Raw genomic sequence first — 25,265 nt, 5'->3', positions numbered from 1 at the left:
AATTCACTAGTACTACCACCACCACCACCATAAAAGGTTTCAATGTTTAATCTCTTCAACTTTTCACAACAGTGTCATCGAGGTGAACAAGATGCTGTCAAAAAACACTCTCTACACTTTCAATTAGCACCACACTGAGGTCTACCATTAGCCTCAAATAAAATCCTTTAACTGGCTGTTTCTTGGCTTTAAAACATTCTGAATTAGTCAATGCTGAAACTGACAAATAAATTCCTAGAACGATGTATTCACATGGAGACTGCATGGGCAACCAAGGAAGGGAGGGCAAGAAGCAGGACCGTTTGCTTCAAATCCCCAAATAGTTGTTTCTTCCTTTCCTTTCTTCATACACTCAGTCTTATGGATGAGGCAGATATGAAGATGAGTTGTAGCAGGGAGGATGTAAACCCCTAGATCTCTGAATTTCCTCAGAACAGACAGTGACAGGAGGTCGTAGACATGAAAGTCATGAGGCTCCATGACTTGCTCCTCTCAGCTGGGATGGAACTGTGAAGTCTTGTCTTCCTGGTCTTTCCTCAAACACTGGGCTGATGGGTAGGATGACTCCTCCCTTCACAGAAGCTTGAGAACATCCAGCCTTCATCTGGATATTTTTTTATCTGGATATTTATTTATATATATATTTTTTATATATTTTATAAATATATAAAAATATTTTTTATATATTTATTTTTAAATATTTATTTTAAAATATTTAAAAATAAATATTTATCTTGGGGTCAGGATAAAAATAACCTGTAGCAGTAGCTCTTACCTCCCTGTAACACCCAATGAATCCATGAGGAGAAGACAAACAGGAACCTCTTGGGACTGTGATTTGAAGAAGTTATTATACTCTGCTTACCTGAAGGAAACACTTCAGGATAAACACAAAGTAGATGAAAACCATAAGAGAAAATAAACTAGATGTTAAGTGAGGCCTCTCTGGCCTCTAGAAAACTAGGTATGATTGATTCAAGGCCAGCCCAAGTTTTATGTCCTGTGCAAGCCCAGTGCTTCTCCAAGATAACTATAAATTCCAGCGAGGGGAGGGATACAGTGTAGGGGACTAACATGCTATGGATCACCTCTGGCTACTGCTTCTTTAGTTTGCCGATCACCTTGCCATCTCAAATGTGCAGTGTCTCTGGTGAACTACATCTGTTTTAATTTCTTCACAAAGTCACATGCACATTCTCTCTCTATTTCTCTCTCTCTCTCTCTCTCTCTCTCTCTCTCTCTCTCTCTCTCTCTCTTTCTACTCTCTCTCTCTCTCACACACACACACACACACACACACACACACACACACACACACACACATCTTTCTAGGAAATGAGTGTATTTGATATAATTTAAGATTTTTCCAGATACGGAGGAGGAAATTTTAAAGCCGTCCAAGGATCTCTCTACCAGGTACATTTCTTTAGCTGCCTTGATCTTTATCTGACCCTCGGCCTCAGGCTCTCTTGCTCATGCCACCTTTCTTTCTCCTCTCTCCTCCACATTTCCTCTTTCTCAAGAGCAAGAATATATTCCTTCTATTGCCTCATCAGAATAATTTGGCAATGTCCTTTACCACCTTGGCTCTTTACATCACTATATCCTCAGGGTCTTAACTAACACCCGAGACAGAAGTTCAGGGCACTGTTTCTTCAGTGTGGTCCCCAGAACAGTGACATCAGCATTACCTGGGAACTTGTTGGAAATGAAAATTCCTAGACCCTACTCCAGACCTACCACATCAGAAACTCTAGAGGTGTGCCCAGAAATCTGTTTAACATCTGTCAGGTGATTCTGATACATACTAAAGTTTGAGAATCTTTGCTTTAGGGAACGACAGTCACGGGACCAGTAGAAGAAAAGCTGCCATCAAAAGACATAGAAAAAGAAAATTTCTACAGTAAAATATTGCTTTCAATGACAGTGCCAACAAGTGGCTCAAAGGGAGGGAAGTTTAACCTCCACCACCACCACCATCACCATCACCACCACCATCGCCACCATCACCACCATCACCACCATCACCATCCCTACCACCATCCTGCCACCACCATCACCACCACCACCACCACCTGCCATGCACCACCATCACCACTACCACCACTATCACCATCTACCACCACCACCACTGCCTGCTTCACCACCACCACCACCCTACTTTCCATAATCTTTGTCTACTCCCTTGCAATGCTTTAGAGACCAAAACACTTATCCCTAATAATTCCCACTAGATAGTCGGCAATGGTGAGACATTAGTTCTAGCTTTATTTTATATTATTATAGTATAGACTCACTTCTCTACCCCCGCCCCCTGCTAAATTGAAGCACTGAGCAAATGATAAATTGAAAAATTCAGCAATGTTGGCTTCAAATTCTAATAAGAAATCATTACAGATACTGGACACTGGATAATTATTTTGTGACTTATCTTGGCAAAAGCGTTTTGGGATATTTCCATATATATCAAGGTCATTCACTCCAAACAAACATCACAAAAGATATATAGCCAGCAGCCTCAGGGAGAAAAGGCAAAGTAGTGTATGGGAGAGGAAGATGAAGAAATTTAAAAGATCCCAGGACCCAGGTTCTCTTTTACTCCAATTAGAAACAGCAAAAACAAACATCCTTCATAGTTTAGGCAATTCAGTGATCTGTGTCTTGGCCTGATAACAGTTATTTTTTGCCTATACACTGTCGTAATTATAAAAGCAAAAGTAACCTGTAGGATTTTTTAATGATGTTAAAAAAATCCTCATGATTTTCAAATATATTTTATATGCTTTCCTGCATAATGATATTTGGATTAGTTATATATTGCTACATTAGTTATACATTGCAAAATTTAGTGCCTCAAGACAACCACTATTTATTATCTCACACCATTTCTAGGTTCAGGAACCTGGGAGCAGCTGAGCTAGGCAACTGTGGCTCAGGTTCTCTCATGAGGTTACTGTCAAGCTGTCAGCCAAAGCCATATTAGGAAGCTTTACTGAGCCTTGAGGACTCACTTCCAGGATGGCATACATGCACAGCTATTTGTAGGAAGCTTCAGTTTCTCATCACATGGGCATCTCCTGCTAGCTGCTCACAAGATGGCAGCTAACTTCCACCAGAGTGAGTATTCCAAGTGAGAGAGTGGAGCCCTTGATGATCTAGCTTCTGAGGTTACATACCATCACTCTTATTTTATTCTATTTGATAGAAGTGAGTCACTAAGTCTAATTCCCACTCAGTAGGATGGGAGTCAGACTCCACCTCTTGAAGAGAGGAGTATCAAAAGACTTGTGGACATATTTAAAACCATCACGATAATTTTTAATATCTATTGGATTTTTCTCCATAGATAGTTAACGCTCCAAATTTTTTTTTTTTCTTACAAAACTCAGTAGTCTATACTAAGTAAGAAAAAAATTAACAGTACTGGTTGCACAAATTTACACATAGAATAAAATAGCACAGAACTACACACATTGTGTTGCAAAATGTCAACTTTATGGCTTATGTTTAAATAAAATGTACATGTGACCATTCTGTACTATCTTTTCAACTTGTAAAATCTGTAACTATTATATATGACATTCTTGAAATGACAAATTTTAGAAATAAGGAACCAATTAGTGGTTGCCAGGGATTAAAGGCAGAAGTGGGGGTGGAAGAAAGATGAGGGTGGTTAGGAAATGTCAACGTGAGGGATCCTTGTGGTGATCTGTTTTTCATCTTGACTGTTGTGTAGCAGTGGATACACAACCTACACATCTGATAACGCATAGAACTAAGTATGCACACACATATACAAATAAGTACAAATAAACCTAAAGAAATATGAATAAATTGGTACATTTTATCAATGCTAATATCTTATTTGTGATATCGTACTACTGAAGATGAAATCATTGGGGGAGTCTAGGTAAAGCATTAGGTAATAGGATCTCCCTGTAGAACTTATATTAACTCCATGTGAAGCTATAATTACCTTAAAATAGAACATTTTAATTTAAAAAATATCTTCACGTATTTGTATTTATAACAAAATCTTAAGTCTGCAAAGATATTGTTACTGAACACAACCAATATTGCCACCCCTGCAGCATGTTCTGCTCTCTGAATCATGTTAGCTGGAAGGTTTTAACAAAGATGCAAAGATGGAATATGAAACTCCCTTTTAGTGGAAAGTGTGATTACAAATGCCTGAAGGAACCATATGATTACTAAAGATTTAGAATTTCCCAATTAATAAAAAGTATTGTTTTAGCCTGGATCCCCACCAGGAAATGCAAGATAAGCAAAAGACTGCATACTAGTAGAAAGTCAAATATATTATGTTTTAAGGAACTAACAACTACAATAAAATTAGAACAGCTTGCTTAAAACCAGCCTATGCATTCAAGTGTATATCAGATCTGAACTACTTTAATATATTTCCCAGGCAGTCACTTTAAGCTAGTTTTGTCTTTTTAATCTGCACAGGAATGCATATGTGTATTCTATCTTATTAAGTCTGTCTGTTTGTCCTATGGTATAGCTGTGTTCCTATTTCTAGTTCTATATCAACCAGCTTGACTGCATTATTTTCAATTCAGCTTTTATTCATGTGGAGTCCAACACTAACTTAAGTTTTCTTTGGGAACTTTATAATAATGTATTTTCTTTCTGTAAATGCCAGATGTTCTGATCTCCTACTTAGTATTGCCAATATCTAAGGAGGTATTAGATATAAGCTTTTATTTCAAATATTAGCCTGATTATAATTATTTGCCCTTATGACTTAATATTTATAATAAGAATAAAACAAATTAAGTTTACTTTCATTAAAGTTTAGATTAAAAAAAACTATCATGTAAAGTTGTTGATATTCTTATCTAGAAGATTATGATAACATTCAAGAAATGCTTATTTTTAATGATCTTCTGCATGTAAAAAACATTAATAAGAAACAAGTTAAATATTGAAAGTGATTATTTCAGATTATATAATTTGCAGTAATTTTAATTTTCTTTTTATATCAAAAATATCTTTTTCCGAATTTGCTATACCAAGCATGTGTTACTTTTTAAATCAGAAAATATATTCTCAAAAACACTGATATATTTAATTTTGTGTGATAATAGTCATAAAAATTATATGCTTAGCAAATCAATGAAAGGAAATACATTCAAATACCATCAGTCATTCTTTTCAGTTGAGCTATTGGTGATATTATCTTCTATTTTACCAATTTTTTGCATTTTGCATAATAAGCATTTATCAAATATGTAATGAGGAGGTAATATAAAACATATTTATACCACCCCCCAATGCTTTATTCTTCTCAAATACCAGATTAGCTGTAGTTGTACTTTATGAAATCTTGGCTCTAGCTGTCAACAGAAGAGTCTACCAGTAGACAGACGTTTACACCAATATTAGTCACTGAGCAAAGAAAAAGAAGCAAATGACCAAACCCATAAGGAACTTTAGCAACCACAAAGAAATCAAATCAAGTAACAGTATATGATTTTCCACAGAGATTATACATAACACAGATATTTCCTCTCACCTTTTTCTAATACCAGTGTAAGTAGCTCAGAGAAAAGAGAAGGAGATTGACACAGAGGTAGTTAAAGAGAAAGGTGGCTTTTAAAAGAATAGAGGTTACCACAGATGCAGCATCAGACTGTGAGCATACACCTTTCAGACAGTGCCATTCATGTAGAAAACTACGAGGGCTCCAACACCGCAGACAGTTTTGAAAGGCTCAACACCTGCTCCTTGATGCCAGGCACTCAAACTCAAACTGCAAAACGTTATACTTAAGAAGGAAATATAATCATCAGAGGAAAACGATTGTTGAATCAATACAAATGGAGGAAAAAAAAAACACATTTGTAACATTGGTTCAGTTTTCTAAAGAATAACACTGGCTATTAGATCTCAAACTGGCCCCTTGACATGGAGGGCAAGAACAGACCAAAAAAAAAAAAAAAAAAAAAGAGGCAGACCACTTCAGATTGGTAGAATTTACATATGAAGCTTGTCTTGGTCAGCTGCAAGATGAGTATATCTCCGCAGCTGCCCGTCAGAATTTTAAAAGTTTATACAGAGGCCTTAGCTTGGGTTAGCCACATAATAATTCCAGATGGTCTCAACATCACCTTACTCTCTCAAGGCTATGTCCCTGAAACAGCTCTTAGTGTGGGGATGGTAGGCAGGTTTTTTTATCTTTTTTTTGTTGCTGTTGGGGCGGGGGGGATTTCTATATCTTCCAACCATTTTACATGATTCTTTATTTCAGCAATTTTATATCAAACTTGCAGAACTTCAATCTTTTTCTAATTTCTCCTTTTTCATAGCATTCTCTTCTTGTTTTATGAGTACAATAATTCTTGTCTATCTCTGAGTATGCAAAGTAGAATCCTCCTTCTACTTCCTGAATTATCTTTGTTTCTTCTTGGTTCATTTACTCTGTTTATTTTTGTCTCTCTATTCCTGGGGAGAAGCTTTCTTCAAGTAGACAGTGGTCGGTGATTATCCATTCATATTTAACAATAAGACACTAAGGCACCAAGGAGGTGGTTAGAAATTCTGTGATTACAAATGAGGATCATTGATTAGAAGCTTCACTTTAGTGGGCTCTGGGGTAGAACTTCTATTTAGGACACTTAAAGAGTCCCCGGTGTCAGTGTGTAGGTATTCCAATTATCTAATGCTGTATAACTAGCCACCCCAGAATGTTGTAGCATATAACAAAAAGCAACGTTTATTTTGCTTATGAATCTGAAATTGGAGGAGGGCTCATCAGGGATGTCTGGCCTCCTTGGTATCATCTAGAGCAGCTAAAGGCTAGGGGCTGCAATACCTACGGCTCCCCAGACATCTTGTCTCTATCTTGGTGCAATCTCTCCACGTGATCTCTCCAGCCTGGCAGCTTCAGGGAAGCCAATCTTTTTACATGTTGGCTCAGGGCTCCCAAAGCATGTGATCTAGTAAAAGCTGTATCTTTTTTACTATCTAGACCCAGAAGTCACAGAGCATCACTTTAGCCATACTGGCTGGAGCAGTCACAAGCCCCTTCCCAGATTCAAGAGGAGGGTGCAGAGACCACACATCTTGGCATTTCCATATATCCCACCTCACGTGTGTGTGTGTGTGTGTGTGTGTGTGTGTGTGTGTGTGTGTGTACACACACACATATATATGCATATATTTATATTTAAAAAAAAAAACTTACTTCAGTTTGTCATTTTTTTCCAAGGCCATTTACTATCTCCAAAGAAGTGATTTCTGACCCCCTATCTCAGGGGTTAGCTCCTCCTGCAGATGTTCCATGAGAAGGGAAGAGCAGGAGAAAGCTGGTATCTCTGAATCTGCAACTTTCCATAAAAGAACCCTTTGGTCTTTAGTCTGAATGCTAGCTCCCTGGTTGTCTGCATTTTGGATTCTGAATACTGACTTTTAACCAGCCCTCCAGCATTGCCCTCTTCCAGAATCTCAGTCTGCAAAGGCTCTGTCGGGACGTCAACCCTTTTTTCATTAGCATTCCCCTTTACATGATATGGCTTTCTGTCTGCTTGTGTCTATATAATTTTTACTTCTTTTCCACTCTGCTGGGTCTCAAGAGGAAGAGACAATAAACATTTATTAGTTAATCAGTCACATTTAACCAATGCTAGTGATAAGACCCCAGTGAGAAGGTATGTAATGCAGATCTACGGGTGTTTAGGTTTTGAAGATCAAAGCTTCAAACTCTAAAAGAAAGGTAGAAGTAGTAATAGGGAAAAAGTTAGCTTTCTTGATACAATTGAAACTCAAGTTCCCTGCACTGTGATTTGCAAGCAGCACAGCACAGTAATCAGCATACTATCTCTTGGAAGCAGAATGACCTGTGCCCAACTTGCCACTCTATTCTACTAGTTTTGTCAGCAAATGGTTTAAGATTTCTGTACCTGTAGAAGGCAGCTGATACTACCTACATCACAAAGCTTTTTTACAATGCATCTAATATGTTTAGAACAATTCCTGGCACATAGTAAACGTGCAAAAGATTTTAGCTATCATTATCTAGCAACGATCCTGACTAATTCATACTTCTCTTTGTTTTTCATACAATATATACTATTGGAAAATTTCTATTTTCACCAAAAATTCTTGTCCTTAGGTCCTTTATCTTCAGTCTATTAACTAATTAGCTCATGTGAATCCTTAATTATCTTTAGTCTACTACAGCATTTATATTTGAAATAATTTATTTTCTAAATTAAGATTTCCATCCCCACTCCACCCCCTTTAGCAATGAAATTATTTCTTTTTGTAGCTTGCGCTATTTATAGCTGCACATCATTTATAGCACAAGATTTAGAGAGAGTAGATCTTGATAAGAATTTCATACCTAAACTTATTTACTCATTTAAAACAAATTCTTACCTTTTATTGCCTGAAAACATGATAAAATGTACTTACATTTTATCCACCATAAAATGTAATTCAATGTACACACCAAATAACAAACAAATAAAAAATCTAGTGATTAATTATCCAGCTTTCACTCATTTCCAGTCTCTATGCACATGTGGACATTTAAGAGCACTTTTTTGAATTTCTCTTCCCATGCATAATGAATATTAAACTGGAATGATGTTTTGGATTTTCTTTATAGTTAGTTAATATTTGTTATATATTAAAGAGAAACTGTTGTGGAAAGTTTTAGGATAAATCAATTGTAAAGCTTGGTCTCTGAGGATGATAGAATCAGAAAGAAAGAGGCAACCAGGCCTAAAGCAGAAGAGCCAATTTGTAATCTCACTCTACTAATAGAAATATTTGCAGCTGCAGGAAAACATCTATGTACATTGCTTAGATATTTGTGGTTTGACCCTAATTCATCCATTGATTCACCAGTCTGATTTTTCATATTCATATTTGCTGAGTGCTTTTTTAAATCTGCTAAATAGATTTTTCTTTTATCACTCAAGGAAGGTGAGAACTAGCTTTTTCTAGAGTAAATATTTCCATTCTTTGAAAAAGATAGCATTAAGTGTGCATTAAAAATTTCAGTATATGCATTTAGTGTACCATGTAATACACTATGCTTTATTTCATACAGCTCTCTATCGCTGCTATCACATTTTGATAGGGTAGATAGGAAAAACACACGAAAAGAAATAGAAAAACAGTATTCCTCCAGAGCATAAAATGGTTCTCCATCAAGTTCACTATTCTACCCAGACTGTTTATAGAATATGCGAAACACATACAATTAGATTTAATTGTTAAATATAACGAACACTTTACAATTCTTTGTTTTTCAAAATCATTTAAAATTGTCTATCGCTTATCAGCCTTTTGGCTAAGGTCAAGTGTTAAATTGCTTGTCCACCTGTTTTCCAGATGATTCATAAATGTGGATTGCCAAATAGGCCAAAAGTACAGGAGCAGGCTCCGAAATAATTAAACTCATGATGAAGATTGAACTAAGATTTTTCACTTTTTATTTCTTCCAGAAAGGAAAGTCAAAGCCCATGTTCTCTCAAAGGAGAATACACACTTTCAAATCCTTTCAAGTTGTGGATTTTAAGTTGTCATAAATAACTGAAATAAAAAGGAGTGTGTTCTCAAGTATGTCTCTACATTGTCTGCATGAGCTAAGACAAAACTAAAGGCATTCCTGATGGATCCCAACTCTTCAAGTTGTGGAAACTTGCCTTCCAACCATCCACAAGTGAGAATCAATCAGGCAGCTAAGGTGATTTCTCAATAATCATCTTTCAAAAACACAATGGGGCCATCTATAGCTGGCCTTTTCTCTAATATTTGTAAGAAGAAATAGCTGCTATTAACAGCCTGCCCTTCTTGAAGCTATAGACAGTGAAGGGCCCACAGTGAGATGATTTGCAGATGGCAGCTTTCATGATCACGGAGCTACATATATACTTCCAAAGATATTCACTGCTGGCTAGAAAATAATTTTTTACCATTAGCATGAAGATTCATATTACATACAAATAAATCTCTCTCTAAATGTTCATCATGACAATCTACTCTGAAATTCTGAGGTCTAAATTCTGATGAGCATATGTAGTGGATGGAATGAGTCATAGATGAAAAATATGTCTCCTTTTAAAAAATAAACTACTGAAAATATCAAATTCATGAATATGAGATAGTAATGTTTAGGTGAGCAAAGAGAAAAGAGTTAAGACCTGATGCAGTTCCTTAAAAGTTCGGATTTTCATTTTACAGGTCCCCTCGGTTCTTCCCATGAACTAAAATATTTAGCTATTAATATTGGTCAGCAATTTCCATTGTGAGGTTTGGGTTCTCCAAGGACACACTGTATTACCACAGAGGAACTTCCTGTATGACAGTGTCTTTTGTCAACAACTGCCTTGATCCTGATATATCTTTATAGAAGAGATGGAAGGACAAAGATGGCAAGTCTAGGAGTAAACTGGAAGGCAGAACATATAAGAGGGAAAGAAGAGGTGGTAGGTAGAAACCAAGTAGGAAGAGGAGAGAAACATTTTAGGTACATACAACAAAGTAGTTATATGGAAAGAACATGCCGTTTTTAGTCAAATGGACACAAGTTCATATTGCAATCTTATCTCTGGTGCTATGAGTGATGCTATTTGGTGAAAGATATATATTTTCTAAACCCTTTTCTCATCTGTAAATAGGGATAATGATGCTTTTCTCATGGGACTATTGTGTGTGTTCAATGTGGGAAATATATTGAAGCACCCAGCTAAGAAACAATAAAATAATACAAACATTTCTTGAATATAAGTGCATAAATTTTAGAGAATAAAAGGAAAAACTTGGGTCATATCCCAAATTTTCTTTATTATTTTTCCCATAAATAGCATTATCTTCTCACCCAAGAAGAGGCAGGTCAGCATATCCCAACCAGATTTTCAGTAACATACAGTTCTCAAGTACAGTAAGCTGTATTTCTTTTTCTGGCTTTCATTTCCATTCCCACATGTACATGATTATGGAATCATTTCATCTATTATAAAAGGCAGCAGCTTTTCATGTCATATGAATGATGATTAACTACATTTAAAATAGTTTCATTTTTTTTTTTAAAGATGTCAGGGTATAGATTAAGAAGTTACATTTTTATTTTGAAGATTGGAGTCAAAGGAAGTCTCATATTTCTTTCGATGTAAATATTTTTCCTTCATCTAGGCAAAACTTGTATGTTTTGGTTTAGTACAGGTTTTTCTCTCCTAGACCTAAATGATGAAAATGAATTATTTTCTACTTTCCTATTTCTAGCTGTGATAATTTAACTTTCATGTAATACTACTTGATTCTTAAATATATTAATATTATGCCACATTTTGAATAATACTTTGAAATAATAGGTATATCAAAGTTATCTTTTATTTAAATTAATTTATTTAAATTATCTTAATAGCCAATAGCCATTGACTGAACATCTCCTATATGCCAGACATTATGCATGTGCCTTATATTCTTTCATTTTTTTTTGAAACAGATTTGGGGACGACTTCTTGAAAAACAAAATGAATGAAAATTATCTTTCCACAGTCATCAAGATTAAAAGGGGTCAAACTGAAAGTCAGTCTCTTTACCAAAGTTGACTTGCATTAATTCTTTCTCATGACAGATCATCTTAACAGACCATAAATCACATTAATTAAACCTCCAGTTGTTATCAGCAACTGAGTCCACACCCTAAGGTAAACTATTGGTAAACACTGGCAAACAGGATCTCAGTGGCCCCTGTCACTCACCCCACATCCATACATGACTGCCACACCAGTCATGAGGCACAGAGGCAACTTTATAAGAAAGTGATGACAACAATGTTCTATCTGCAGCCTTCCCTTCAGGAATGCATGGAAGTAGAAGGGCACGGCCTTTCACCTTTTTAATCTCTACTGTCTTCTTGCCTTTATCCTACAAATATGCTCCTCTCTCTGTTTTCCTAAAAGAAATCCCTTTACTCCATTTCCTTCTCTTTTTTCTTCCTTCACTGGACTACTTTCACTGTTTCTGCCTAAACATTTGTAAGGATACTCCTAAAATTTATTGTCTTCCAATTATGAATGAAGTGTTTGCTATACTTTTAACTCTCATAAAAACTGGGGATGATAATGAGAAAACTGAGGTTTAGAAAATTTCATTTTGAACTCCGCAGCTGCCTGTGCACTGCTTCCCACACCACCACCACACCTCCTGGAGATGTCCACACCAGCTCTCTGTTAGCTCCAGACCAGGACACAGGCCAATTTTCTGGCTAAATCAACATTTGCAATTTTCACTATAGTGTTGGGTTCTCAAATGCAACTGTCTCTTGCATATGGTTCCTATGTCTGATACCTTATAACCTTGTATGAAGACATTTCTAGCCATAGACATTTCTAGCCATAGAAATGTCTTCATAAAAGGTTATAAGGTATCAGAGTCACCTTTTGGAATGTTCCCTTGGAGGTCAAAGCCATGGCCATTTAATTCTAAATCTTTAATCTCCTTGTTGGAAAATCTGTAAGCAGAAGAAAACTTTAAACAAAGGATAGCTTCGCAAACAAGTCAGAGTGAGAGGGAGACAGAGAAGCAGAGGAAAATGAAGAGAAATGGAAAGTTAGGAGGTGCCTCCATTTCTAAGCCTAATAAATAAGCATTTTAATTAGTAGTTAATTGGGTCCAATTGGTCAATTCCAACCAGTGGTAGATTCTACCCAACCATAAAGATCCTGGTCCTTTGCCTCTGACTGACTAGGCACTCTACTTCAGGACCTTTGCACATGCTCTTCTCTCTGCCTGGACTGCTGGTTCCAAATCCCCACATAACTCTGTGTCCTCTCGAAAGGCCTTAGTTGTCACTTTCTAGTGAGACCATTCTTGATTTCTAGTAATAAAATTGCAAAAACAACCCTTCCCCACCATCCTCCCTCTTCTCCTTTGATGCTTTACTTTTCTCCACTGCACATACCACTCTCTCACATACTATTCAGTTAGTTTTCTTATTTTACTTTTTGCCACCTCCTCTCACTAGAATGTAATCTCTAGGAGGACGAGAATGTTTGTCCACTGTTGTATCCTCAATGTCCAAACAGTGCCTGGCATATAGTGATCTAAGAGGCTTGATGAACGAATAGATGAATGGATGCATTGGAAGTTCCCCTCCACCTTAATTTTCCCTACTCTACAGCTATTTGGTAACATAATATATTCTGGGCAAAACTGGGATTTCCTTGCAATGGCTAATTCCACTTCAGTGCAGTGGGGCACATTTTCCTTTGTTTCTGGCCCATGGGTTAACAGGAAGATTTTTATTCCAGAGTTACATATTACCCCTGGCCTTGGAAGCTGGTTCTTATCAGGACACCTCTGCTCTAGGCACTGAGAGTAACGTTCAAGACAAGAGTAATGTTCACAATTCTCATACGATAAATAGTAGAGATTAGCACTTAAGTTCCCAGTGCTTTAAAGGCAATTCTTCTCAGAATCAAGGATAAAGAGCTGAAATAGCTATTCTCAATCTGCCATATCATATCAAAATCTTAGTCCCACAGGCCATAAATTATAGGATTGGCTGCTTCAGAAGGGCCCATGATATCACCACATTGCTATGTTAATTAGAGAACACCCTAACTCTTTTAAAAGCCGAATTACATTACCATATATTTGGCGCTGTTTAGTGAACATTATACTTATTTTGCCCTAAGAAACTAAGGTCTCCAACAATGTTTGTTTTCTTTTTTCTTTTTTGGGTTTTTTTTTTTTTTGATACTTAATAGACTTGGCTTTAAACTCAATAAAGAAACATTTCTAAAAGTCATACCCCAGTGGTCTTTCCCAAGAACAATTTATACTGTAGTCGGCTGCAGGGGTTAAACACAGAGTACGCTTACAGATCAGATTTCACAAGAAAGGAAATGCATGGTGTGTCTCCAAGGAATGTCAAGCCCAAGAAGCCCAAGGGGTACTTGAGAAAAATTAAACATGTGCAAATTTTAGTTGTATTTTATTACAAAGCAAACAGGAAGTCCAACATTAAATATAGCAGTATTACATGAGGCTCGTCAGAAAGGCTTTCATTTAATGAAACCATAGTAAAGTGATAAAAATCTCAGCAGATGGTTGAATACCTAAAAGATAATTATTGTGAGAGTTTATTTTTGAAGTTTAATAAAATTAGCTAAAACAATGGGCTGAACCCCGGGGGCAAATCTAGTGATGTGAGCAGATAGTGTCTCTAGAAAACTTCCTAGATGCATCTCCACAGGGCAGCAGCAGCTCCTTGTCTCTTGTCTGGTGAATTAAGGCAGCTTCACGATGGTTCACAAAAAGCCAACCCAAAAACTATGAGGTGATAGTTTAAAATTTTACCACACGTCTGAAAGCAAATTGAATTTCCTTACATAGTGACTTAGAAGAGATGGAATAATGTGTATTGCTGATGAGGCCTTTACACTGGTTTAGAACCTTATGAATTTAAAATGAGATCACTGAATAAATTTCTAGTCAATACCAACGTTTCTGAAGTTGTGGTCCCAAGACCACTCAGCCAGAATCACCAAGGCGAGGGGGATTTTAGAGGGTTCTTGTTAAAACTGAAAATTCCCCAGGCCTTAACCTAGACCTACTGAGTACAGAAACTCTGAGAGTGGGACCCTAAAATCTCCAGGTTCCCCAACATCCTGATACTTGCTGAAGTATAGGACCAGCACTAGAATGGGTCCTAACTTAACTGCATATGGAAACATGTGGGAAACAAAAAGTAAAGCCTGGTCCCGCACTCAGAAATTCTGTTGAATTGTATGGGGTGCAGACTGGAAATTGGGGTCTTTAAGAATCATCCCTGGACAAGTCTAATGTGCTGGCAAAGTTAAGAATTACTGTAGTAGAGTCTTTTCTCAACAACAGCCTCTCCCCTCCTACTAATCATGTAAAAATAAGATAGGAATCATAAAATATCTATGACCTAATTGGCAAATTTCTGCAATGTATTGCCAACTGCTAAGAAGTTGAAGTCATTCTCTGATTATATGGGGCAACCCCAGGACTTGGGATATAAAGTAGCTCAAATAACTGTCTGGCATATGATTTAATTATTTTAGAAAAGAAGAGAGATCTGAGCAGTAAAACCATATAGTTTACAACCAATGAAGATAAATCAGAGAAATAGGGATTTCACGGATCTGCTAGAATCCTTTTGTTCCTTCAATGTTGACAGAGGAATTGAGTAAAACAATGAAATGTGTGGCACCATCAAGCATTATTCAGTAGGTGTTGAAATCTTAATAATTTTATTCATAAGTCAAGAGTACCAGTGGTTAATAATAATTTCCAATATTGATGAACTTCTTACTATGTGACAGACACTGTGTTGCAGCACTTCAAATGCATTCTCATCTATTGCTATGTGTTAAGTACAATTATTAGCCCATTTTACAGAAGAAAAAACTGCGACCAAGGTTACATAAAGTTTTAAGAATTTGAAAGTCTATGTTCTTAATCTCTTTGATAATACCATAGATTTAAATGAAGATCTAGTAGTCACCCTGTAGTAGCAACACACATAGAAAAAAGAGGAATATATTTATTTCTATCCAAAAAATGATTCTTCTATCATACTCGATTACCCAAACTCTGACGAATTAGTCCTTATTCCCTGAAGTCACAAGGTTTTGTAAGTAAAGGAAACCTAAAATTGTTTCAGTAAATCCCACCTCCCCCAGGATTTTACTAGTGAACAATTTGTCATAGAAGGTACAATCTTCTATTTTTAAACTATTTGTCAGCTCTCAGACAAATCTCGTAATTTGAAGAAAAGAAAACTTTGCTTGGAACTTGGAGAGGAAAACTTGAAAATCTGTAGGGAGAATAAGCCACAAAACGCTATGGCTTAGAGGTCATTTGCCTACACCATGGGCATCTCAGGTCCTAGGTGCTCACCTGTCTGTGTGTTCAGTGATCTTCATGTTGTTGTCCTATTAAATAGTTAGAGAATAGATTCCTTTTTAATGCTCTTTTACAAATGGCTTTTCACGTAGAATGTACTGTCAAATCATTTTTAAAAGTTTTTAGTGTCATGGGAGGAAAAAACTTGCAATACTTTTTTAAAATGCTGGTAACCAGTGGACCAACGACCCTGTCCAGTCATCTTGGGGGAAGGAGAAACTTCCCACGGCTCTTCTGTCAAATGAAAGTACTGCAGGTAAGAAGGAGATGAGTGGGAGAAATAAAAGTATTTGCTGATTTCTGGAGTTAGTTCCTGACATCCATTCATCAGCTAAGATATTTTTAGCCCAAGACAGAAAACCAGGACTCCTGATTTCTTGTCCCTTTTCTACCTCTGACTCTGCAGGGCCTCAGCAAGTTGTTGCCTGCCTGGGCTAGTTAGTCCCTTCCCCTCAGAAAGAGGGAGAATGATACGGTGCTGTTCCAGCCACTTAATTCCAGTGATGGTGCTAGGTTTAATGAGATGGTTTTGGAAAGAAATGTAAAAAAAAGTCTTTGATCAAAGGTGTGGAGTAAGTACAATATTTTATTATAAACAATAATAATGGGCCTTATGTTCCCAGTTCCTGGGGAGCAAACCATTCTCCTTTTGGCCTGCATTAATACTTGGACCTAAGGGTGTTAATTAGTGCAAAAATGTATGAACTAAACGGTACCCTAAAGGCCTAAAGGAATTACTCCATCTCCAAAAGGTGACTAATTTACCCTCCCTCCACCCCCGCCCCCTCGTTCCTGCCCTGGGCTTCTGTCTATTGTTACTGTAGAATAACTTCACCTTTCTTACAGGTCTATTGATAGATAGATGTGCTTCCTCCAATTTACTAAATAGAATATAAGAGATCTTAAAGTACTAATGAAATAATTACCTTCTATTTGAATATTTGCTCTTTACTCACTGGTGAAAGCAGTTCCAAACTAATAATGATTACCTGTGATAGTTTATAATTGGTGATATTTCCTATCTCATTGCCAAGATAATTTTTTTCACAATGCATAGAATGTTTGTTCTCTTTAGACTTTTAAAAATCTCCCTATTTCTCTCCAAACTCTCTCCAATACCTTTGGTATTTTGTTTGACATAGCCTGCTTCTTGCTCCCTTCACTGAGCCAAATCTTCTCAGTTTAGCATAGAAGCCACCAAGATCTCAGCCTCAACCTACCATTTTTTTTTAACCAGGACAATTCCACAATCAAATAGGCATTTACTACATCATGATGATTATCATAAAAATTATTATAATTTTCACATGGCATCACTCAACTTGGAACAATCATACCATTGATAGTCATCCTGTTCCTTCTCTTTCATCATAAATGCTAATATCAATGTTAACTAGAAGGTAGAAAATACCAAGAAATTCTAGCACAGTTAGTAAACCATCTGACCTTTGCCAAACACTTATGTCTCAGAGATCATCTTTATTTCTGTTGCAACTGATACATGGGATTAAGGGCAAGATCAGCATATATGTCCTGTTAAAAAACCTAGTAATGAATATAAGTGTGCTACTCACAGTGCATCTCATGGCAATTTATGAAGCCTAGACAGCTAGAATCACCTTGGCAATCATCTAATCCAAATTTTTACCTTATAGATAGAGTAACTAAAGCTCAGAAAGGTGAAGTGGCTTCCACAAAGATCTCATCAACCAGGGGTCTCTCTGCTAGTAAAGGTGAGATGTGAGAAAGAAAAATATGTGATTTTACGACAACTCCAGTTAATTAGGAAGATTTCTAGAGATGTGATAGAAAAATCACCTTAGGGTAACAACTGTTTTATCCAAATCAAGTTCAAATATTTTTTCAAACTACAGTATCAGCCTGACTCTAACACTGAGTTATGTTATTTTTCTTTAGCACAATCCCATCTCATAGAGAGATAATAAACCATTTAAGTAATTAAGATAGAAAGTAGAAAGGCTTGAGAGAAGGGATTTAAGATGTGCATCCATGCATATGTTTATGTTAGTTTGACTTACTCCACAGCAGCCCTGAATTCCTGACACCAGAAAAAGAAAAACTCTCAGAGACCAATTTGATAATAAGGAATTTCCAATTTCTCCCTAAAGTATTAATCTTGAGGTCCTGAGAAGCACAGCTTGTCACAGAGGCTTGCAGGGGATCTTAATGACCTGGCAAGAAAGGAGCTGTTACAGGATGATAACTAGACAGAGAAATGCCTCCAGGTCATTGATAGCCGGAAGTGCAATGGAGACCAGTCTCCACCTGATATATAACAAGGTTAAGCAGAGATTCATCTAGCACTTGATCTCTATTTTCTCTCCATCAACCCCTCCCTACTTTAAATAAATGTAAAAAGAAAGAAGTATTAATAGTTCTTTAAAGAAACACTCTCTAGGAAAGTTTCTAAGAATAATTTTACCTTCATGAAAAAAGCAAGGAATTAGGTATATTTTTGATTGAAGCATAAGGAAGGCTTCAGGGAATACTTATGAAAGTTGATAAAGAATCCTTTTTAATATGCATGACTAAATTAAATAAACTTTTTAGCTGTTTTTTTTTTTATTTCTCCTATTTATTTTAACTATCTTTAACCTCCAAAGAGGTTATTTATAGTTTGTCAGTGAAGTTTTTTGGAGGGAATAATCTTTCAAGAAGTCTGAAATAAGCATTGAATTTTTGCCATCAATTGTGACTGACTGCAACTTTAATAAAGAATTTAAATGTACCAGTGAACGCATAAGTGTACTGACTAATATTTAAGGGAATTTAAAATATACTTTTTTAGAATGTTTTGCTTCATTATATCCACAAAATTTCTGAGGTGCTTCTATACCATTCAATATTAAGTCCACATTACTTTTCTATGAAATCAGATATATTACCACCTTATACCTAAGTGTATTACAGTAAATTAAGGTCCATAAAGTATGTCTTCAGTGAAAAAAAAAAGAAAAAAACATAAATTCAAGATGATCAAGATGAAGCACCAAACTGGGGTATATATTTTAAATCAATAGATAGATTAGAATAAAGTCTGCAGTCCAGATACTAACAGAGTTTAATTTTTGTGTGTGTGTGCATGCTTTATTTTATTTTATTTTTATTTTTATGTATAAAAGTGAATATTTATTTAGAATGAGAAAAGAAATCACAACAAATTATAAGAAAACTTGGAGATTTGGTGTCTTTCTCTGAAATCTCTTTAGGCTCTTCACAGGAAATTCTTACATAGAAATGCTTCCCAATTGTTCAATTTTATCCCATGGAATAATATGATGTTGGGCTGTAGTTGGTTACCTGATACATGCTTCACAAATATTATTGATCAATCGACAAAACATTTCAATGCAAAGCTCCAAGACATTTTACTAACGTTTTTGCATAGAAATTCTAAGATGACTAATTACTGTGGTCAAATCTGTGCTTTTTTGAAATTAATTTATTATAAGATCATATTCAAAATTACTTGCATTTCTTTACACTAACAATAAACTACCTGAAAAAGACTTAAGGAAAACAATCCCATTTATAATAGCATCAAAAGAAATAAAACACTTAGAAGTAAATTTAGGAAGTGAAAAATCTATATACTAAAAACTATAAGATACTGATAAGAGTAATTAAAGATGACACAAATAAATGGAAAGATATCCTGCATTCATGGATCAGTAGAGTTAATATTGCTAAACTATACTACACAAACCCATCTATAAATTCAGTGAAATACCTATAAAACTTCCAATGGCATTTTTCAAAGAAATCGAAAAATAATCTTAAAATTCGTATGGAACCATAGAAGACACCTAATTGCTTGAGAGAGAACAAAGCTGGAAACACCATGCTTCCTGATTTCAAACTATATTACAAATCTATAGTAATCAAAAGAGTATGGTACTGGTATAAAAACTGACACACAGACCAAAAGAAGAGAATAGAGAGCTCAGAAATAAACCTACGTATATAGACTCAACTAATATTTAACATAAGAATATTCAATAGAGAAAGGACAGTCTCTTCGATAAATGGTTCTAGGAAAACCAGATATCCTCATGTAAAAGAATGAAAGTAGACTTCTGTCTTATACTAATTACAAAAATTAACTCAAAATAGATTAAGAACTTAAAATGTAAAATTCCTAGAAGAAAACATTGGAGAAAATCTCCTTGAAATTGATCTTGGCAATGATTTTTTGGATATCAAACCAAAAGCACAAGTAATAGAAGCAAAAATCAATAAGTGGCACGACATCAAAATAAAAAGCTTATGCAAAGCAAAAGAAAACATTGACAAAATGAAAAGAGAACCTACATAATAGGAGAAAATATTTGCAAATCATATACCTGATAAGAGTTAAAATACAAAATATATAAGGAACACATAAAACTCAATGGCAAAAATAAGAATAGACATTTTTCCAAAGATGACATAGAAATGACCAAGTACATGAAAAGGTGCTCAACATCACTAATCATCAGGAACATGCAAATCAAAACCACAAGGAGATATTACCTCACATCTGTCAGAATGCTATTATCAAAGGGAGTGGGAGAAAGGCTGATGAGGATGTGGAGATAAGGGGATGTGGAACACTGCTGGTAGGAATGTAAATTACTACAGCCACTATAGAAATCAGTATGGAGGTTCCTCAAAAAATTAAAAATAGAACTATCATATGATCCAGCAATCCTATTTCTGGGTAGATATCTATAGGAAATGAAATCAAGATCCCAAAGAGAGATCTGCACCCACATGTTCACTGTAGCATTATTCACAATTGCTAAGACATGGAAATAACCTAAATGTCCATCAACATATGAATAAAGATGTGAGATGTGTGTGTGTGTGTGTGTGTGTGTGTGTGTGTGTGTGTATTATGATGGACTATTACTTAGCCATGAGATAAAAGGAAATTTGTAAAATTTGCCATTAGCAACACCATAGATGAACTTGAGGGCATTGTACTAAGTGAAATGAATCATACAGAGAAAGACATATATCACATAATCTCACTTATTTGTGGAATGTAAAAACATAGAGCTCATAGGAACAGACAATAGAATGGTGGCTGCCAGGCATTGAAGGGTGGAGGAAACGGGGAGGTGTCGGTCAAAGAATACAAACCTCCTATTATAAAATCAGTAAGTCCTAGGGATCTAATAAACAACATGGTGACTTTGGTTAAGAGTGCTGTATTGTACACTTGAAAGTTGTGGGAGTACAGCTTTAATGTTCTCACCATAACAACATCATGGTAATTATGTGAAGTGAACTTTAATTAGGTGATGTGTTAACTTTCCTTATTACGGTAAACATTTCACAATATTTATGTGTATCAAATAATCATATTGTACATTTTAAACTTACACAATGTTATATGTCAATTATATTTCAATAAAGCTGGAAAAATAAACTTTAAAAATTCACAAGCTTATCTTGATCAAAATCACAAGATAACTACAGAACTACATTTATATGGAACTCTAAAAATAATGGAAAAAGTCACATAGCTTTTACCCAGTTCTCATATTAGCCATGAAACAGTCATGCAATCAAAAACCTAAAATAAACTGGAAATCACCTTCAAAAGTCAAACTATATATGTTACTCTTTATACTGAACTGTGTGCACTGCATTTGTAGATATGCACTTTTAAAGTAACCTTTATTTTGGGCATAATTTTTTCTGGCTCAGTAATCTGTTTCTCTAAGACATAAATAAAAACAAAAAACTAGAAAGGAGGGGTAGAGTTAAGAAAAGTCATTAAAAGCAATGACTGACATAGCTTAACAGGAAGGAGTCAATTTTTTAAAATAGAACTATGGAAAACAGATCTTAGAATACAAAACACAGCATAGGGCAATACCGTGAAAGGGCAGATTTTCTCAGCAGTCTCAGAGAACACTCACATATTAGGCCATAATAACAGTTATATAGATACTAATGATCCCGTATCATCAAGAAATGTTTCATTTATTATTACAAATTCTATTTCCTAAGGTGTAGAAGTCCATAATAAATACCATTTAAGCATAAGTCCTTATTAAAAGAAATAAACATTTTAAAGTTTTAGAATTTGTGATAATTCCTTGAAAATACTAAACGTTGTAAAGTGGATCACTTGTCAAAAAAAAAAAAAAACACTAAATGACTATGCCACCTAGTTTATACTAAATTGAAGTGTTGTCTAAAATCTGAGAACTGCAAAAGTGTTTGGGGTAAAGACACATAAGATCTGGAATGTAGCATTCCAGGCAGGGAGAAGCAAATGCAATGACCCCGGGACAGAAGCCAGCCAAGCCAGCCGCGGGCTGCCATAATGTAACCGAAAGGAGAGTATCAGTAGGAAGATCATAGAATTAATCAGGGCACACATCACATATGGAGTTTGGATTTTGTTCTAATTGCAAAGGGAAAATATTGTGAAGTTTTAAGACAAGCAAAAATGGGATCCGATGTGTATTTTGTTTGTTTTTTAAAGTTCCATGGCTGCTGTATGAAGGATGGACTGCAGGAGAGTAAGAGAAGGGGGAAATGAGTTAAGAGGTTCTTGGATTGTCCCAAGTAGAAGATAATGGTGCCCAGTGAAGACAGCAAGCTATCCTTATATAAACAAAGCATTAGTTTAATATCGATATTAAAACAATTACACACTCGTCACATAGTACCACTGGTGATAAAAAGTACATATTTCATTTCCCTTAAAACTTGTTTATTGCATTAAACATTTCTAAACACTAAGGTTGTCATTCATGAAATCAGCCTACAGAGGTGTTTGACATACTGCTCCAGGCAGAAAATGATCAAACTGGGTACAAAGGGTGTTTTCCAAAGGAGATATCTACATAATTTTTATCTTTCACTCCACTTACTCTTTCCAGAATTTGGTTTCAGAAATGTGATTAATCGAAAAGTTAATATTGACACAGACAGCTTTATTATTTAGAAATCCTTGGGCCACTACTCTTTGAATCTATGAACTATTTTCTAGCCAAGACCTGAGACCAGATTATTGAATAATAAAATATGAGCTTTGAAACCTCTTCAAATTCTTTACATTTAAGTGTAAGACCAATAATAAAAAATAAATATTATGTGAGTTTAATATTATGTGAGTTAAAGCATGTTCTCTCTCACTGTCCTGAGTTTCAATCCCCATTTGAATCCCCTTTCTAGATGAATGTCTTGAGAAAGAGAAAATACTCAATTTTTGTTTTTCATGAAAGAGAAAGAATCCTTCTACTTCTTACTCTTTGTAGATCCCCCTAGGAAGGAATCTAGTGAAAGCTAAACTGGAAAGAGTGTGATCAATTTGCCAAAAGAATACTAGCTTGCCAACTTGATATAGATGGAGATGTTATGTTCAAATTGTCATAAGTATGATTTTCATTTGGAGAATCAAAAAGGCTATGGAAGATTTTGCAAGTATCAAAGTGTTCACCCACAAATGAGCACAAAGGATGGCCAAATAAGAGATAAGACTATTTATCCAAATGTAATATGATAGGGCATAGGAGAAATGGGATGTTTGCCACCATCCTGCTTCCAACACATAAGTAAGATCTGGGGGAATCAATAAACAAATGACTCATGTTTCTAGTGCATGAATAGCTATAGCTACTAATTTAAATTCAGAACTATGTTCACATGTCTATAAAAATAGAACTAAACAAAAAGTTTACAAAGGGAAATCATTGCAAATCTCCATCGAAAAGATTATCCCTAGACACTCCATAGGATTTTTGTAACAATGAAATACTGTTTTCTTTTATTTAAAAATTTCTGAAGTATCTACCAAGACAAGACCTCTGGCCTCCAGTCCCAGTGCCCATCCTCCTCATTAGACTCTTGAAACTAAACTTCCAAACTTCTCATAAATAGCTAATCTTTTCAGCTCTGGTCAATATTACTTGGTTCAAATCCTGGCTCTATCTCTACTAGATGTATATTTTTTAGCAAGTGCTTCAGTTTACTCATCTGTAAAAGAAAGTAATAATAGTACCTGGCCCAAAGGGTTGTTAGGAGGATTATATGAGTTTATATATGTAATGCATATAAAGAGCCTCTGGCATATAATAAGTCTAATAAATGTTAGTTAATATTATCTCTGCTTTCATTAGTGAACAGCAAAAGTGTATTTCCTCCCCTTTCTCCTAAATAAAACAAATGTGTTCTCTAATCCTTTGAGAAAGATAGTCTGGGACCAATAACATTGGCATCACCTAAAAGTTTGTTAGAAATGCAGAATCTCAATACTCACCCCGGATTTACTAAATAACAGTTTGAACAAGGCCATTTGGATACATGTTATAACTTGCGACGCCCTGCCCTAACACACCATCTGCTCATAATAGCTACACGACCTTTTCCCAGAACTGCCTTCCCACAAACTTTCATGCAAAAATCTCACACATTTTTCTCATTTCACCAAAGGTATTCTATTGTGAATAGACTCAGAAGCCTCCAGTACCTCTTTATAAGACAGTCCTCAAATCTCCCCTCACCCTCTATCCCTCCACCTCCCCACCCACCCCAGTTCTCAGATCCCTAAGCGCTTTTCTCACCTGAGTTTGTGGGTTGAGTTTTGTCTCAGGATCTGGGACCCATCAGTACTTAAAAGTCATACTTCAGTTCATTTTTACTGTCATTTCCTGAAACAGTCCTCATTTTGCACAACCTCATCGATGCCTAATTGTCTTGCTCCTTTCTACCTGTGGCTTAGTAAATGATACAGAATTCAGATCTTCTAGAACTAGAAACCTATCTTGCCTTTGCCAATCTTGCCCCCAGGTGTGTGTTCAGTTCCAGTCTGGTTTTTCCTATTCCTCTGCTGTTAACCTTCCTAGAACTCAACAAGTCACAGGAAGCGACACCCCCAGGCTACTCACCTATTTTCATTAGGCAAGAATTAAACCACTGCCAGAGTACATGCCCATCTCTTAGACAAAACAAAATTTCCTCCTACTTTTTTTTCAATGGCCCCAAAATGTGTCCTATTGTCTACACATTTTTTAACTAATTACTTCGTTCAATGTAGCTGCTTAGTGGTTGAGATAATGGCAAAGAAGATTTTGAATCTGCTAGCCTTTGTTAGGAGGAATAAAGACCAAGAGAGAATCGAGTAATCTCTTCATGCAGCTGGAACCCTGATACATAAACACATGAGCAATGGCAAAGCCATAAACTGCCTGCCACATTCACAGCAGTGCAGAGAAAGCGAAATCTACCAAGGAGCAGAGACAAGGTATAAAGTTCCAGACCACAGACCAAATCCTGGTTCTCTTTTCTTCTTCTGTTTGCGTTCCTCCTGCTTTGTGTTATTAGCA

At 35.8% G+C, this 25,265-nt stretch overlaps 1 protein-coding gene across 1 annotated transcript in view; it reads right to left on the bottom strand.

The window, feature by feature from the left end:
• TTC29 (tetratricopeptide repeat domain 29) overlaps nucleotides 1-25,265 on the bottom strand; it is a 594,494-nt gene that overhangs the window by 394,479 nt on the left and 174,750 nt on the right. The window lies entirely within an intron of this gene.

Source organism: Pteropus medius, unplaced genomic scaffold (genome assembly GCF_902729225.1).
Source record: "Pteropus medius unplaced genomic scaffold, Ma_sr-lr_union100, whole genome shotgun sequence".
Taxonomy (NCBI): Eukaryota; Metazoa; Chordata; class Mammalia; order Chiroptera; family Pteropodidae; genus Pteropus; species Pteropus medius.
Note: the sequence above shows the minus strand (reverse complement) of the source record. Positions and strands in the feature narration are given on the sequence as shown.